Raw genomic sequence first — 14,824 nt, forward strand, 5'->3', positions numbered from 1 at the left:
AGTGCACCAGCAGTCCCCAGTCTAAGACTGTAATGTGTGGAACACCCTTTGTTCAGGGTGTCTCTAGCTTTCAATGTCTTCCATTTCATTTTACGTTTATTCCTAAATCTGTAATGAAATGCTCTGTCTTCCAAACTTCACTACACTAACCTGCCTGTGCATTAAGTGCCAGAGTTTTAGAAGTGTTACTCACATGTATTAACCTTTTAATGTTTAAGAGTGCCCATATACACTGTTGTAATTGTCTTAGTTATTCCAGTCAAGTGTATTCATCTACAAGTCGTTTGAGATCCTTTGACCAGCTACCCTTATGTACCGCTATGAATGGTCAGTTGCCCTTTACTCGATATTGCCATGTAATTATTTTTTTTTAAAACATTGAGCATGAACATCACACTGCAGTGCGCTCAAATAGGCCTTTAGAGCTGCTATCACTAGGCCAACAAGGTAATCTAGGAACCTGTGAAACAATTTACCAGCTTTTAATGTTAAAAGGTATCAATCACCGCCTGCTGTTTTCGATGTGCTTGTATTGATTCATAATAGAAACACTGCTGATGGCCACTAAGTACTATTCGTTTAACCTTCAGTTTACCTCAAACTTTCCAAATCCTTCAATACTTCTGCCATCAAATAGAGTATTCTTGATGGCACATGATGAATGCTGTGCTTCTTGGATACCTAAATTGTTTTCGACCTCGTGACTCACTTGCTGCCATAACTAGTAGTTATTCTGCTAACTTGTTGCTTATTGTCAAGGATGCCTTTGACGCTTCTTCTCAGCCTAGACTTGCTCCCAAATGGTAGCCTATGCATTCAATGTGGCAACACATCTCCCTGGCATAACCCTACAATTGACAACTTCCTCCAAAGCAGCCATCTGACACCACAGCCCCTGACACTTGGGGTTACCGTGGCTATCCTCTCTACACAGGATCAATGCCTCCTTTACCTTCTCTGCATACTGGTCTTTGCTCCTGTACAGCACCATGTTAACATGTTGAGCAAACTGAAGAGAGACTCCAGTCTATCATAGCTCAGCCCTAGAGATGCGTCCATTTTGCTAAACTGAAGTTATTATCATGCTAGTGTGTCTGAAGCAATTGACCAAAATAATTTTATTAAATACATGGGTGGTGCTGCTTAAATTAAATGATCCTGAACATAGAATAGTCCATGACTAAACTCATTTCCTCAATAGCTCAAGTCTCTTTTTTCCACTTGAAAGCATTAGGAATGTTATGGTTTTAAGCTTCTGATTTAGGGTTTTCAGCAGTTAATTTTCTATTGCCAGTATGCAAGGGGTGTGTATTTTGGTCTTGCAATGTGTGCAGTGCAAACCTCTCTATCTGAAAGAAACACGGAGTGATAGATTCCTTACCTTAAAATTACCCCCAGGCGTCAGACTGGATCCTGAAAGTTTTCGTCAGCAGTACCCCTGCGTGTAGAAAGTTTGCGTCATGGGGCTCCGCGTCCCTCGTTGGCGTCGTGGTCGCCGAGATGCTGTCGCGCCAGGTACTTAGATGCCGCCCTCGCGCGCTGACGTCAGTTTTCTTTTTCTGTGCCAGCAGGCGCAAATCCGGAGAGAGCGGTACCCCCAGTCACTTTTTGACAGTTTTTCGATGCCTTTTGTCTCTATTTTTTGAGTCGATCGACTGGTGTCGTAGGGATGCCCGGCTTCAAGTCCTGCAGGGACTTTCATTGCATGATGTCGGTCACGGACCTGCTCCGCGTGCGTCTCTACTGCCTGGGGCATGACCACGACCCCAAGTCGTGCCCTGACTGCCGGGCCATGGCGCCGACGACTTTGCGGGAGTGGTCCCGAAAGTTGTTTGAAGTCTGGCAGTCGGCTCCATGCCGCTCATGGTCCTGGTTTCCGTGGGAGGTCGAAGGACCGGTCGCGGAGCCACCACCATCGTTCGTCGGAATCGAAGTCTTCGCACTCGGGGTTAGGTAAGACGAAGCATCACAAGAAGTCGAAGAAGCATCATCGTTCTCGGACTTCCCGTCACGCGACGTGGCTGAGGGTGCAGGTGGTGCCTCACCCACGGCTCTGGCAGAGCCTACGCAGTCGCCATCGTCCTACCCACCCTTCCCAGGTCCATCTGCAACTCCGGCCCAGCTGCAGGAATTTGTCAGCCATGGCCCACCTCTTTGAGCCGTCAGGCCCTGCCGGCACGCCTTAGGGCCCCACAGGCCCAACTGGGGGCCCTCGCCCTTTACTGTCAGCGGCTCCGGCATCGCTGTCGACTCAGGCCCTGGTGCCGCAGGGCCCCCATGGATCCAGGCCTGGATTCTCATCGACGCCGGTTGACCTTGTGACACCTCCACCAACGTCGACCCCACCGGCACCACCTCCGACGTCGCCCGTGCCCTCGGACGACGATGTCCCCTTTTTCAGCCCTGATGTGGACACGGCGCTGGAACAGCATCGCTCGACGCCGATTCCGACGGGGCCTTTCTACCCCTATGTCTAGCCTCCTTATTTTCGGCCTGTTCATTAGCCTTCGGAGGAAGGGGAGGACTGGGAGGGGTCTGAGGAACCTCTCACAGCACAATGTGAGTTTGACCCAGACTGGGCAGGTCTTGATACCTCTCCTGACCTTGGCATGCAAACTCCTCCTACCGTGGCTACAGAGTAAGTCCGTTTTTATATAGCGCAGCTACTCACACTTACGGGTCTCAAGGCGCTGGGGGCCGTAGTGGAAATTAAGTGAGCTATTGCCCAGAGTCACACGGTGCTGAGCTGAGCTGCCGCCGGAGCCGGGGATCGAACCGTGAACCTGTGCTCCAAAGTCAGCTGCCCTGGCCGCTGCACCACACCTCTCCACAGAGGAGGGTGCAAGTTATGCAGTGGTGTTGCGTAGGGCGGCTGAGGCTCTCCACCTCGAACTCCCTACAGTGGCCATCAGGACTAACCTCCTGACAGAAGTGCTTCAGCCGGCGGCTACCTCTGCGGAGCCACTGCTGCCTTTCAGTGATGCACTTTGACATTCTTTTGGGCACCTGATGCAGGCCCAACACAGGCTCCCTGTGGTTAGGAACGTGGTCCGACGCCATCGCCGGCCCGAGCGATTCCTTTTTCCTTTCCCAACACCCCACCCCTGAGAGCTTGGTTGGACAAGCCTCTGCGACCCAAAGCACATTCCCTACCGCACCCCCGGACAGGGAATCCAAGAAACTGGAGCTGTTCGGTAAGAAGATTTTTCTTCCGCCAGTTCAGGGCTGCGGTCTGTGAACACCACATGCCTCTTGGGCCGTTATTCCCACTCTGTGTGGGATACAGTGGCGCAAGTGCTGCCTCAGTGTCCGGAGGAGGCCCGGACAGTGCTCTCTCAAGCTATTGCGGAAGGGAGAGATCCAGCAAAGTTCACGATTCGATGTGGCCTTGACACTGCCGACTCGCTTGGCATGGCGATTTCCACGGCAGTGTGGCTCCGTTGCCATGCCTGGCTGAGGACTACTGGTTTCTCTGGGGATGTCCAGAACACCCTGATGGACATGCCCTTTGATGAGCGCTTTAAGGACTCGCGGGCTACGGCCAAGTCCTTGGGCCTTTCCGCCACGCGCCCTCCTCCGCCTTCTGCTTTTCGCTTCTTTCGTGGCCACGGAAGGTGGCGCCCCGACACGTGTGCTTCAGATCCACAGGCCTGCGCAGCAACAGTCTTAGCGCGGACGTGGGACCCACTGAGGCGGGTCAGGGGGCCAGCGGGCGGGTCAGTCCACCTCCACCACTGCCTCCAAACCTTTCTAGTCCAGTTTTTCAGGCCCATCAAACGCCAGTGGGCGGCAGGATTTGCCATCACCTCCCTTACTGGCGCACCATCACTTCGGCCAAGTGAGTTTTACAGATAGTCAGAAGGGGCTACTCCCACACCTTCGAGACTACCCCTCCAGCCATGCCACCCCTGTACCACCGCATGTCGGGGGATCACTTGGCACTTCTTCAACAGGAAGTCGCGGCCCTCATGGCCAAAGGGGTCATCGTGCGCTTTCCTGTGCCAGAAGTAGGACGTGGTTGTTGTTCCCACTACTTTCTGTTACTCAAGAAGGACAAGGGCCTGTGTCCTATCTTGGACCTCAGAGACGTCAATCGCTTTCTCCAGACGGGAGAAGTTCAAGATGTTAACTCTGGCTCAGGTCCTGTCTGCCCTCGACCCTGGAGAATGGATGGTAGCGTTGGACCTGCAGGACGCATATTTCCACATTCCCGTCCTGCCGGCCCACAGGCGTTACCTGCGATTCACTGTAGGCCACGAGCACTTTCAGTTTACCGTGCTCCCCTTTGGCCTTCCCAGCACCCCTCGGGTGTTCACGAAAGTGATGGCGGAGGTCACAGCTCTTATGTGCAGCTCAGGGGTGTAGGAAGGTGGATATCTGACTATGGTTACCCCCAACTTTTTGCCTAGTGTCTAGCTGGTTTTTCGACTTAGTTGGCCTGAGATCCTGCCATTCAGGGTCTCAGGCTGTCTGCTCTCTCTGTAAAATGGACTCCATGTACCCTAGGTACATACCCAATTGGTAAGGATCACCTTATTGGACCCTGTATAGTGTACCCTAGGTACCCAGGGCATAGGTGTACCCTAGGCCTCCCAGGGGCTGCAGCATGTATTATGCCACCCCTGGTCTGGCCTTCCAATCAGACACAACTGGCTGATCACTCAGCTGGGGCAAGGTCGTGTAATCACCCCTTGCTTAGATATAGTATGCCTATATCTGCCCTTATATGTAGACACATGTGTACCTATCAGTCACTCCTATGGCAGGCCTTAACAATCCTGGAGGCAGAGTGCTTGGTAACATGTGAGATGGTGCTCTAGCATGAGCTGAGCCTGTCTGCAGCTTTCGGAACCATGTCCTTATAGCTGTTCTATGATATAGCCTACCATATACTCTTAAAGTGCCTTATAATCATAAACGGTTATGGTAACTATGGTTTGGCTTTATCAAAACATGTCGTGTAAGGTGTCTAACACTTTGGAATAATACCCCCATACCATTTCTGGTGATGAGGATATTATTCCTCCCTTCTAGAGGGAGAGACATGTTAAAATCCTACTTTGCTGTTTATCTCTAACCAAAGCCTCAGCATCACAAAATGGATGCTGCTGCCACAGACACAAGTCTGACCTCCTGCTGCTGGGAGTGATCCCAGCCAGGGAGGCCTGGACAATAGGTTTCCTGCTTGGGGAGGTGCTAGCACCTCCCCAGACAGCCTTTAGTGTATTGGGGCAGGGTGGGCTGAAAGGAATGAGACATGCCTGGGGCACACAAGGTGTTCCTTGCATAGTCCAGTTCAAACCGGCGCTGGGGCACTCCAGCCCCAGCTCTGGCGCGAAACTGGACAAAGGGAAGTGGGTGTAACCACCCCCTCCCAGGTCCCACCCATAAGGCGTGACCTAGCAGGTATCCCAGCCCCCCAGATTAGTATAAGAGTGGGAGTTGGGCCTCAAGACTTCAGATTATCCTGAACCTGCAAAACTGAACAGAAACTCTGGACCTTCGACATTCGACGAAAGAAGAAGACTGAAGAATCTCCCTTGTAGCCAAGGAGTGGCTACCCTGTGCAAACAGGCACCATCAAGTGACTACCCTTTGCTTTGTGAAACGTTCGACGAGGAACCGACTGCAGAGCCCGACCAGAGCCTTGATTTCCAGACTTCTCCGACCCTCATCCACATCTGCAGCAGAGCTGAGATCCGTGGAGGCGACGAGCGACGTGGGACCGGCTACCTGGGAAAAGTGGCTAGTAACTTACAGCGCAGCTTCTGAGGTACCCTCGAAGTTGTGCACCGGGGATTGAGAAGCCCCAACCCCAAGCACCATCTGCACCGAAGACCAGCCCCCCACACTCCACGAGTCCTGCGTGGGGCCCTTCAGCATTTTCCTGCTTGCCGCGTCTGTCCGGTTGCTTGCCCGCTGGCTAGTGGCCTTTGTGACGACGCTCCCTGAAATCTTCTGCGCTGGTTTGGCTCCTCCAGACTGACTCCCGCTTCTCTGCAAAGAAGAAGCACCCCAGACCTTCCTGGTCTGCACCAGAAGCAAGTCCCTTGTTCTTCGTGGGTTCCGCTTGCCAAGGCTTGGTGAGTCCTAGTCCAACTTCGACGCCGCCGACAGCAAGAGCCTTCGTGGGACAGCTCGCCTCCTGGTCCTGGTCGTCCTCGACGCTTCCTGGTCCTCCTGGCTGCAGCGACAAGCTTCACCTTCCCCTGCAACTCTTCACGACATCGCCTGGTTCCTTCCTGGTTCCACGTGGTCACTGGCTAGTGACCTTGACTCTGTCCCCTCTGCTTGCAGGTTTCTTCTCTTCTTGATCCCAGGCTTGGGATCCACCGGACACTCTCCCCTGACTGCCTGTCAGCATCTTTCTTCAGGCATCCATAGGAGTCGACGACGAAAATGACGCATCTTCACCCCTATGCACCCGCAGCCTGTGGGCTAGGTAACTTGGGTACTCCGGTGCTCATCAGGATAGTGACTATCCTAGTGTCTAGTTTTCAAGTCTCAACTTCCTAGCTACTCCGGAAGTGTCCTAAATCTATCTATTTCTAAACTGTAACATTGCTATTGACTTTTACGCATTACGCGTGAGTGTTTCCACTCTGCACACGAATCCCGTGGGCCTCCCACTCCCTAACTAACGCTAGTGTAGTGTAGCCCCAGCGATTCCCTAGGCCTAGGCCTATTCTATTTCCGTGACAGTGGTTCTTATACCACTTATTTAGTATATGGTTTGCGTGGCCCCTAGGGCCTAACTGTATTACTTACCTGTGTGACTTACTGTATGCATTAATAAGACTGTGTTGTACTTACCTCTAAACTCATAAAGAGTGCTGAGGGTTTGCTTAGAATAAATACACTTTATTTTATATATATATCTGTTGTGGTGTCCTTTCATTTGGTATTCAAGGGATTATATATGGTATCACAGCTGGCTTCACATGCCATTCAGAGTTTAGCCTAAGACTGCTCTTGTCCATGCTACCACTAGGATAGCTGGTCTATAAGGTTGACTTTACAACCAATCACCATAAGGGTATTTGGACTGATATAAGGTGTACACTATAACTAGTGACATCATACATCAGGCCAACTTCTCACAAGGGGTTCCAGTCTTCCCCTATCTCGACAACTGGCTGTTGAAGGCGGGCTCGCCCCGGACAGTCGTCTCCCACCTCCAGACTACGGACGACCTCCTGCATTTGCTGGGGTTCTCCATCAATGTGCTGAAGTCGCACCCGATTCCCTCTCAGAAGCTCCTCTTCATCGGAGCGGTTCTGGATACAACGTACTTGCGGGCCTATCCTCCCGAACAGCGAGTACAGTATATTCAGGCTATGATTCCGATCTTTCAGCCTCTATCCTGTGTTTCGGTCAGGATGACCCTGAGGCTGCTGGGCGTCATGGCCACCTGCATCCTGCTGGTCACTCATGCCAGATGGCATATGCAGGCTCAGCAATGGGCCCCGAAGTTCCAGTGGGCGCAGCATCAGGGGAACCTGTCCGGTTACGTGCTGATCTCGGAGGGCACTGCACAACAGCTGCAGTGGTCGCTCACGAACCGGCATTGGGTCAGTGGCAGATCCCTCTCCCTTCCCAACCGGAGCACACAGTGGTGACGAATGCGTCCCTCCTGGGATGGGGGGGCCACATGGGGAAGGCAGAGATCAGAGGCCTGTGGTCTCTGGCGGAGTCCAGGCTCCATATCAACCGTCTGGAGCTTCGGGTGATCCGACTTGCACTGAAGGCATTCCTTCCCTCTGTCAAGGGAAGAGTAGTGCAGGTGTTCACAGACAACACCACCGCCATGTGGTACTGCAACAAACAGGGCGGGGTTGGGTCGTGGACCCTATGTCATGAGGCTCTGCACCTCTGGACATGGCTGGAACATCAGGGCATTTCCCTAGTGGTTCAACACCTGGCAGGTTCACTGAACGCCAGGGCGGACGGACTCCGCCACAGGTGCATGATGGATCACAAATGGTGTCTTCACGCTGACGTGGCGCAAGGTCTCTTTCAACAGTGGGGAGAATCTTGGTTAGATATATTCGCCACTGAAGAGAACGCACAATGCCAGCAGTTCTGCGCGTTGGAATTTCCAAGGCGGCACTCGCTAGGCGACGCTTTTCGTCTCAAGTGGTGTTGCAGTCTGTTGTACGCCTTTCCGCCTATACCACTTCTGCCCAGAGTGCTGAAGATCAGGCGCGACCGGGCCCAAGTCATTCTTGTTGCTCTGGACTGTGCTCAGAGTTTGGTAGCCCGAGCTACTCAGTATGACCATCGATCCCCCGATCAGACTGCCTCTTCGGGAGGATCTTCTGTCACAGCAGCAGGGGCCGGTCCTCCACCCGAACCTGTCCAGTCTCCACCTCTTTGTGTGGAGATTGAGCGGCGGCAGTTGATTCCTTTCGACTTGCCTCCTGTAGTCTGTGATGTCATTCTGGCAGCCAGGCGTCCCTCCACTAAGTTGCTATACTAAGTTGGCCAGATCTTTTCATGAATTTGGTTTTATATTCTGGAAATTGGATTTATAAGAAAATATATCAACAAAGAATGATTTTGAAAATTACCATCCAGCATGAAGAATGATTTCTGTTGATAAATAAAATGGAGGAGGCACGTCTCACATAGAAGCAGTGCTAAGTTGGTATATGCCTGCAGGTGGAACAAATTTGTGGCATGGTGCACAGCAAAGGCTGTGGATCCCCTTTCTGCCCCTCTTTCAGAAGTCCTACTGTTCCTTCTTTCTTTGGCCCAGCAGGGCTCTGCTCTGGGCACTATCAAGGGCTACCTTTCTGCTATTTCGGCCTTTCTCAGGCTCCCTGATCAGCCCTCTCTCTTCAAGTCCCCTGTTGTAAATAGATTCCTTAAAGGCATTACTCATCTTTTCCCTCCTATTCCCTTCGTAATGCCACAGTGGGACTTGAACCTGGTTCTCACATATTTAATGTGTGCTCCCTTTGAGCCTCTTTACAACTGTCCTCTTTATCTGTTAACTTTGAAGACTGCTTTCCTGGTTGCCATCACCTCTGCCAAGAGAGTGAGTGAGCGCCAGGCTCTTTCTTGTAAACCCCCTTCTGATGGATACATCTGCCAGTGGATTCCTCACCTTGTGAATATCCCCTGCGCCAGCAACATTCGGAAACTTTTGTAGCAGTCCACGCCGATGAAGTCGAAGACAACGTCACAGAGACACGGCTCCGCTCGCGACTTCGCTGACGTCACCGGCTCCATAAGAAGACCTCGTCGGCGTGATGACGTCAGTTCCCTTTTTTCCGCGCCGTCGACGCCAACGGATTTCGGGAATCGCTGTTGGTAGCTTTACTGTTACTTTGTGTTTTTATGGGTTTCTCTGTTTCTCTTTCGAGAAGGATGTCGACAAAGAAGTCGGGCTCCAAGCCCTGTCGTGAATGTGGCAAAAACATGTCGATCACGGATCCACATGACGACTGTGTGTGGTGCTTGTCATCTGACCACGATGTGGATGGTTGTTCTTGCTGTCGCAAGATGAGCTCCAAGGCTCTAAAAGAAAGGGAGGCGAAACTCTTCATCGCTAGGATGAAAAAGTAGAAGAGAGGAAGAAGGAAGTCGAGGACGAGGTCGAGGTCACGATCGAGGTCGGCGTCCAAGTCGACTTCGGGGCATGCTTCACGATCCAAGAAGCACAAGAAGAAGAGGAGGCATTCTTCTCGACATCACTCTGACAAGAGTTCGGCTCCGAAGTCGAAGTCACCAACTCGACGCCGAAAGGACTCTGTGTCTCCTTCACCCGTTCCGGATTCGCCTCCTAGTCCTTCTTCTCCAGTGGCTTCACCGGCTCCGGCTACTTCGCCGTCTCCGGTTTCATCTCCGGCTCAGTCTCCGGCCCCGGTTGAGGAACTTCAAGTACCGGGTGAGCCTGCGACGCCGCTTATTCCACCGTCGGCGCCGGTTGGCCCGAGTCCGGTGATGCCTGACCAGTACCCTGCATTCCCTGGACCAGGTCAGGACCCCTCGCATTATTTAAATGCTATGTATGGGGTATTTTCGAGAGCCATGTACACCACTGGTGCACCTGTGGGTCCAATGGCATTCAATTTGGGGGTGCCGCAAGTCTATCCGCTGGCCCCTTTCATGCCATTTATTCCGGCGACGCCGTCTTGGCATCTACCGGCGCCGAGGACGTCGACGCCGCTTCCTTCTTCACCGGCGCCGGCTCGACCTCGTTCGACGCCGGCTGCTCCTGCGGATCCACGTTCGATGCCGGCACCGTCGGATTCGAACACTGCGCCGCCGACGCCGCTTGTACGGATTCGGTCCAGAAGGAAGGCTCAGAGAGTGGTTGATGAGCGAAGGTACCTTCTGGAAGAAGCAGAAGAAGGAGAGCTGGTGGAGTCTGACGAGGTGTTTGAGAAGCTTAAAGAGGCTAGTGGACTGGATTTGTCTCCTGAGTGGGAAATTACTCCACCTTCCGATGAACCCTCGAAGGATGTGGCTCCATATCATGCAGTCATCAGGAAGGCTGCAGAACTGCTGGATCTTCAGTTGCCAACTACTGAGTTCAAATCAAACATTTTGACTGAAGTGTTGCATTCTCCTACTGCAGTTTCGGAGCCGTTGTTACCTTTTAATGAGGCCATTATTGACCCTGTGTTGGAGGTGTGGCGTAAGCCTTTTTCTGCTCCCGCAGTCTCTAAGACGGTTGCTAGGAGGTATAGGGCAGCTCCAGGGGACCCTGAGTTCTTGACATCACATCCATCGCCTGAGAGCCTGGTGATTCAGGCGGCTTGTTCAGGAAAATCCAAGGGTGCTTTTCCTCAGGTTCCGGGGGACCCAGAGGCTAAAAAGCTGGACCAGTCGGCCAAAAAGGTCTTTTCATCGGCCAGCATGGCACTAAAATCAACAAATGCCACTTGCCTTTTGGGACGCTATGTTCATGCACTCATGGACTCTGCTAAGAAACTGGCACCAAACCTATCTGAGGAGGATAGGGTTAGTTTTAATGAGATCTTGGTGGATGCCCAGGCAGCAGCAGCACGCCAGGTGATCCAAAGTGGGCTGGACACGGCGGATTCAGTGGCAAGGGTCATGGGGTCTTCTGTTGCCACCAGGAGGGGTGCGTGGCTGAAGTCTTCGGAGTTTTCCCCAGATGTACAGTCGACTCTGTTGGACTTGCCATTTGATGGATCTGGTTTATTTGGCAAAAATGCAGATGCTGCTCTTGAACGTTTTAAGGAGAGCAAGGCTACGGCTAAGTCTCTGGGCCTTCAATCCCAGTCAAGGGGGTCGTTTAAAAGGTACAGAGGTTTCGGAAGGGCAACCTTTCGGTCCTACAGGCAGACCCAACAGCTGCAGCAGCAAGTCTCTTTGTCTAAAGGATACAGAGGTAGAATCAGGGGTCGCTCGCGTGGCCGTTAACTCTCCTCCTCTTCAGCCCCTCCTTCCACCGCAAAGCAGCCCTAGATCCGCCATTCTGGATCATGTTGGTCCTGTGGGGTGCCGGCTTACCCATTTTCTACAAGATTGGGAATCTGTAACTACAGATCTTTGGGTTCTAGATCTTGTAGAAAATGGGTACGCCCTTCCCTTTCGGGAATTCCGTCCAAATTACCCTCCTTGTCAAGGGGCTGGCTCAGAGAACCATCGTCTTCTCCTACAGGAGGAAGTCCTGAAGTTACTACAGAAATATGTGATAGAGGTGGTTCCAGAGCAGGAGAGGGGTCAGGGATGCTACTCCCGGTATTTCCTGATTCCGAAAAAGGACGGCAGATTGCGTCCGATATTGGACCTCAGGATCTTGAACCTCAGGATCTTGAATCTTTATCTGAAGCAAGAGAAGTTCAAGATGCTCACCCTTGCGCAGGTTCTTCAAGCGCTGAATCAGGAGGACTGGATGGTGTCGATCGACTTGCAGGATGCGTATTTCCACATCCCCATCCTGAAGTCGCACAGGAAGTATCTCCGGTTTACGGTAGGGTCGCAACATTATCAGTTTGCGGTCTTTCCGTTTGGTCTTACTACTGCACCCCGAGTCTTCACGAAGGTGATGGCAGTGGTGGCAGCCCATCTCAGAAGGTCGGGGATTTCCGTTTTCCCCTATCTGGACGACTGGCTGATCAAAGCGGAGTCGCCAGAGAAGGTGCTACATCATCTGCAGGATACAATTCAGCTGTTGTTCAAATTGGGTTTTTCGATAAACATGCCCAAATCTCACCTGGTGCCCTCTCAGCGCAACCTGTTCATAGGTGCGGTTCTGGACACTACTGAGTGTCGAGCATTCCCTCCTCCTCAAAGGATTCTCGACATACAGGAAATGATTCCTTTATTTTGCAATGGAGCGGTCGTTCCAGTCCTGAAGGTCCTTCGCCTGCTCGGTCTGTTTGCTTCCTGCATTCTGTTGGTCAACCATGCACGCTGGCACATGAGGGCGCTCCAGTGGTGCCTCCGCAGGCAGTGGTATCAGCACAAAGGAGATCTCAGGGAGTCTGTGAGGATCTCCAGAGAAGCTGCAGCGGATCTGTCTTGGTGGAGCGTGGAGGGCAATCTGTCCCAAGGAAAGCCCTTCCATCTACCTCCATCGGTGGCCACAGTGATAACGGATGCATCCACTTTAGGGTGGGGTGCGCATCTGGGGGATCTGGAGATCAAGGGTCTTTGGTCTCCAGAGGAAAGGTTGCTTCACATCAACCTTCTGGAATTGCGGGCGATTCGTTTAGCACTCAAGGCTTTCCTCCCTTCCCTTCGCGGTCAGTCTGTTCAAGTCCTGACGGACAATACTACCGCGATGTGGTATGTCAACAGGCAGGGAGGAGTGGGGTCTCTTTGTCTCTGCAGAGAGGCCCTGCGTCTATGGTCCTGGGCTCAGGACCATCAGATTTGTCTGATGGCAAATCATCTGGCCGGGGTGCTAAACGTGCGTGCAGACAGTCTCAGTCGGCAGTTCTCTGCCGACCACGAGTGGAGGCTCCGTCCGGAGGTGGTTCGTCACGTCTTTCGGATGTGGGGGACTCTTCAGGTGGACGTGTTCGCCACTCGCGAGAATGCTCACTGCCCGTCATTCTGCAGTCTCCAGTATCCGATGCAGGGAGCGTTGGGGGATGCGTTTCAGTTGAGTTGGAGCTCACAACTCCTTTTTTTTTTTTCTTTGAAAACTCTTTTTATTGCCATTTGTAGTAAAAAAAAAAACAAAAAAAACATTGCATACATTTTCACCGTTGGAATTACAGCAGATATGAGCCCTTGAACCACAGTGTACAGACGCTGCTTTTAGAGTCAGCGGAGCTTACAGGATTACAGTGTTATGGTCCCCGCCTATTCTCTGAATTAGAGACCGGCTAACGAAGCCTACGCCTGGGCCCATCCCACTAATGCGCGCTCTGGACGCCGCACCATGCGGGGGCTGCTACATGTATCCATATCCCCTGTGTGGGTTGCCACACAGGTCTGTGAATTGCAGCCACCTGATTACTGTTACCGAACTGGGGATATGAAAACTGGGGATTGCACCATAGCTAGGAATATAAGCATTGTGAGTCTAACGTCGGATAGCAGTGTCTTTGCCTGTCGCAGTGTTAGGGTTTCGCAGGCACGGGGGAGGGGGTGAATGCGGGAGAATTAGTCATTTTCCGCACAGGGGCCTAATAGGGCAACAGTTACAGTCTGCATTTAGGACCCACCGGGTGCCCGGGACTCCTGCTCGCCGCCTTGAGCGGACTCCAGAGTCGCGGAGGCCTCCTGAGAGCCAACCGTTCGCGGGCCCACCGAGCTCACGACTCCTTTACGCGTTTCCTCCCATACCCTTGATTCCTCGGGTTCTGAGGAAGATTCGCCAAGACCGGGTCCAAGTCATATTGATCGCCCCGGATTGGCCAAGAAGGGTGTGGTATTCAGATCTTCTCCACCTCTCCTCGTGCCCTCCGCTCCGTCTCCCTCTCAGGGCAGACCTCCTCTCACAATCGGAGGGGCAGGTTCTACACCCCCACCTCCAGAGCATACACCTTCATGCCTGGTGATTGAACGGGGCAACCTGAACTCTTTTTCTCTCCCATCTGATGTGGTAGATGTAATTTTGTCTGCCAGACGTCATTCCACCAAATCTATCTATTCCTACAGGTGGTCTAAATTTCTTCTCTGGTGTGGGGAGAAGTGAATTGATTCTTTGAAGGCTCGTTTATCTGACATTCTGCAGTTTGCCCTTTCTCTTGCTCAGCAAGGCTTTGCTGTGGCTACTGTAAAAGGATACTTATCAGCTTTGTCGGCTTTCCTTTGCTTGCCGGATCAGCCGTCATTATTCAAATCACCTATTGTTCTTCGTTTTCTTAAGGGACTCACAAACAGGTTTCCTCCTACTCCCTTTATTGTACCTCAATGGGACTTAAACCTTGTCTTGACTTATCTTATGGGTTCTCCCTTCAAGCCCTTACACAAGAGTCCCTTGAGATTGTTGTCTTTTAAGACGGTTTTTCTCATTGCAATCACCTCGGCAAGGAGGGTAAGTGAGCTACAAGCTCTAAGTTCAAAACCCCTGTTTTTGACCATTCATGCTGAAAGAATGGTACTCAGGACCAGGGCTGCATTTCTGCCTAAGGTGGTAACTCCCTTCCATCTGGGGCAGTCCATTACCCTTCCTACCTTCTATCCTCCCCCTCACAAGGAGGAGGAGAGACTTCACCGCTTGGACCCTAAGAGGTGAGCTTCTACCTGGACAGGACAAAAGACTTCAGAGTTGATGACCAGCTCTTCGTGGGCTTTGTTGGCTGCAGGAAAGGTCGAGCGGTGCACAAGCGCACCCTTTCCAGATGGATTGTCTTGTGCATCAAGATATGCTACTCCCTGGCTGGTAAGG

The 14,824-nt window shown here is 52.3% G+C and overlaps 1 protein-coding gene across 2 annotated transcripts in view; it reads left to right on the forward strand.

Moving 5' to 3' along the window:
• CDC42BPB (CDC42 binding protein kinase beta) overlaps positions 1-14,824 on the forward strand; it is a 1,057,701-nt gene that overhangs the window by 579,768 nt on the left and 463,109 nt on the right. The window lies entirely within an intron of this gene.

Source organism: Triturus cristatus, chromosome 9, assembly GCF_964204655.1.
Source record: "Triturus cristatus chromosome 9, aTriCri1.1, whole genome shotgun sequence".
Classification (NCBI taxonomy): domain Eukaryota; kingdom Metazoa; phylum Chordata; class Amphibia; order Caudata; family Salamandridae; genus Triturus; species Triturus cristatus.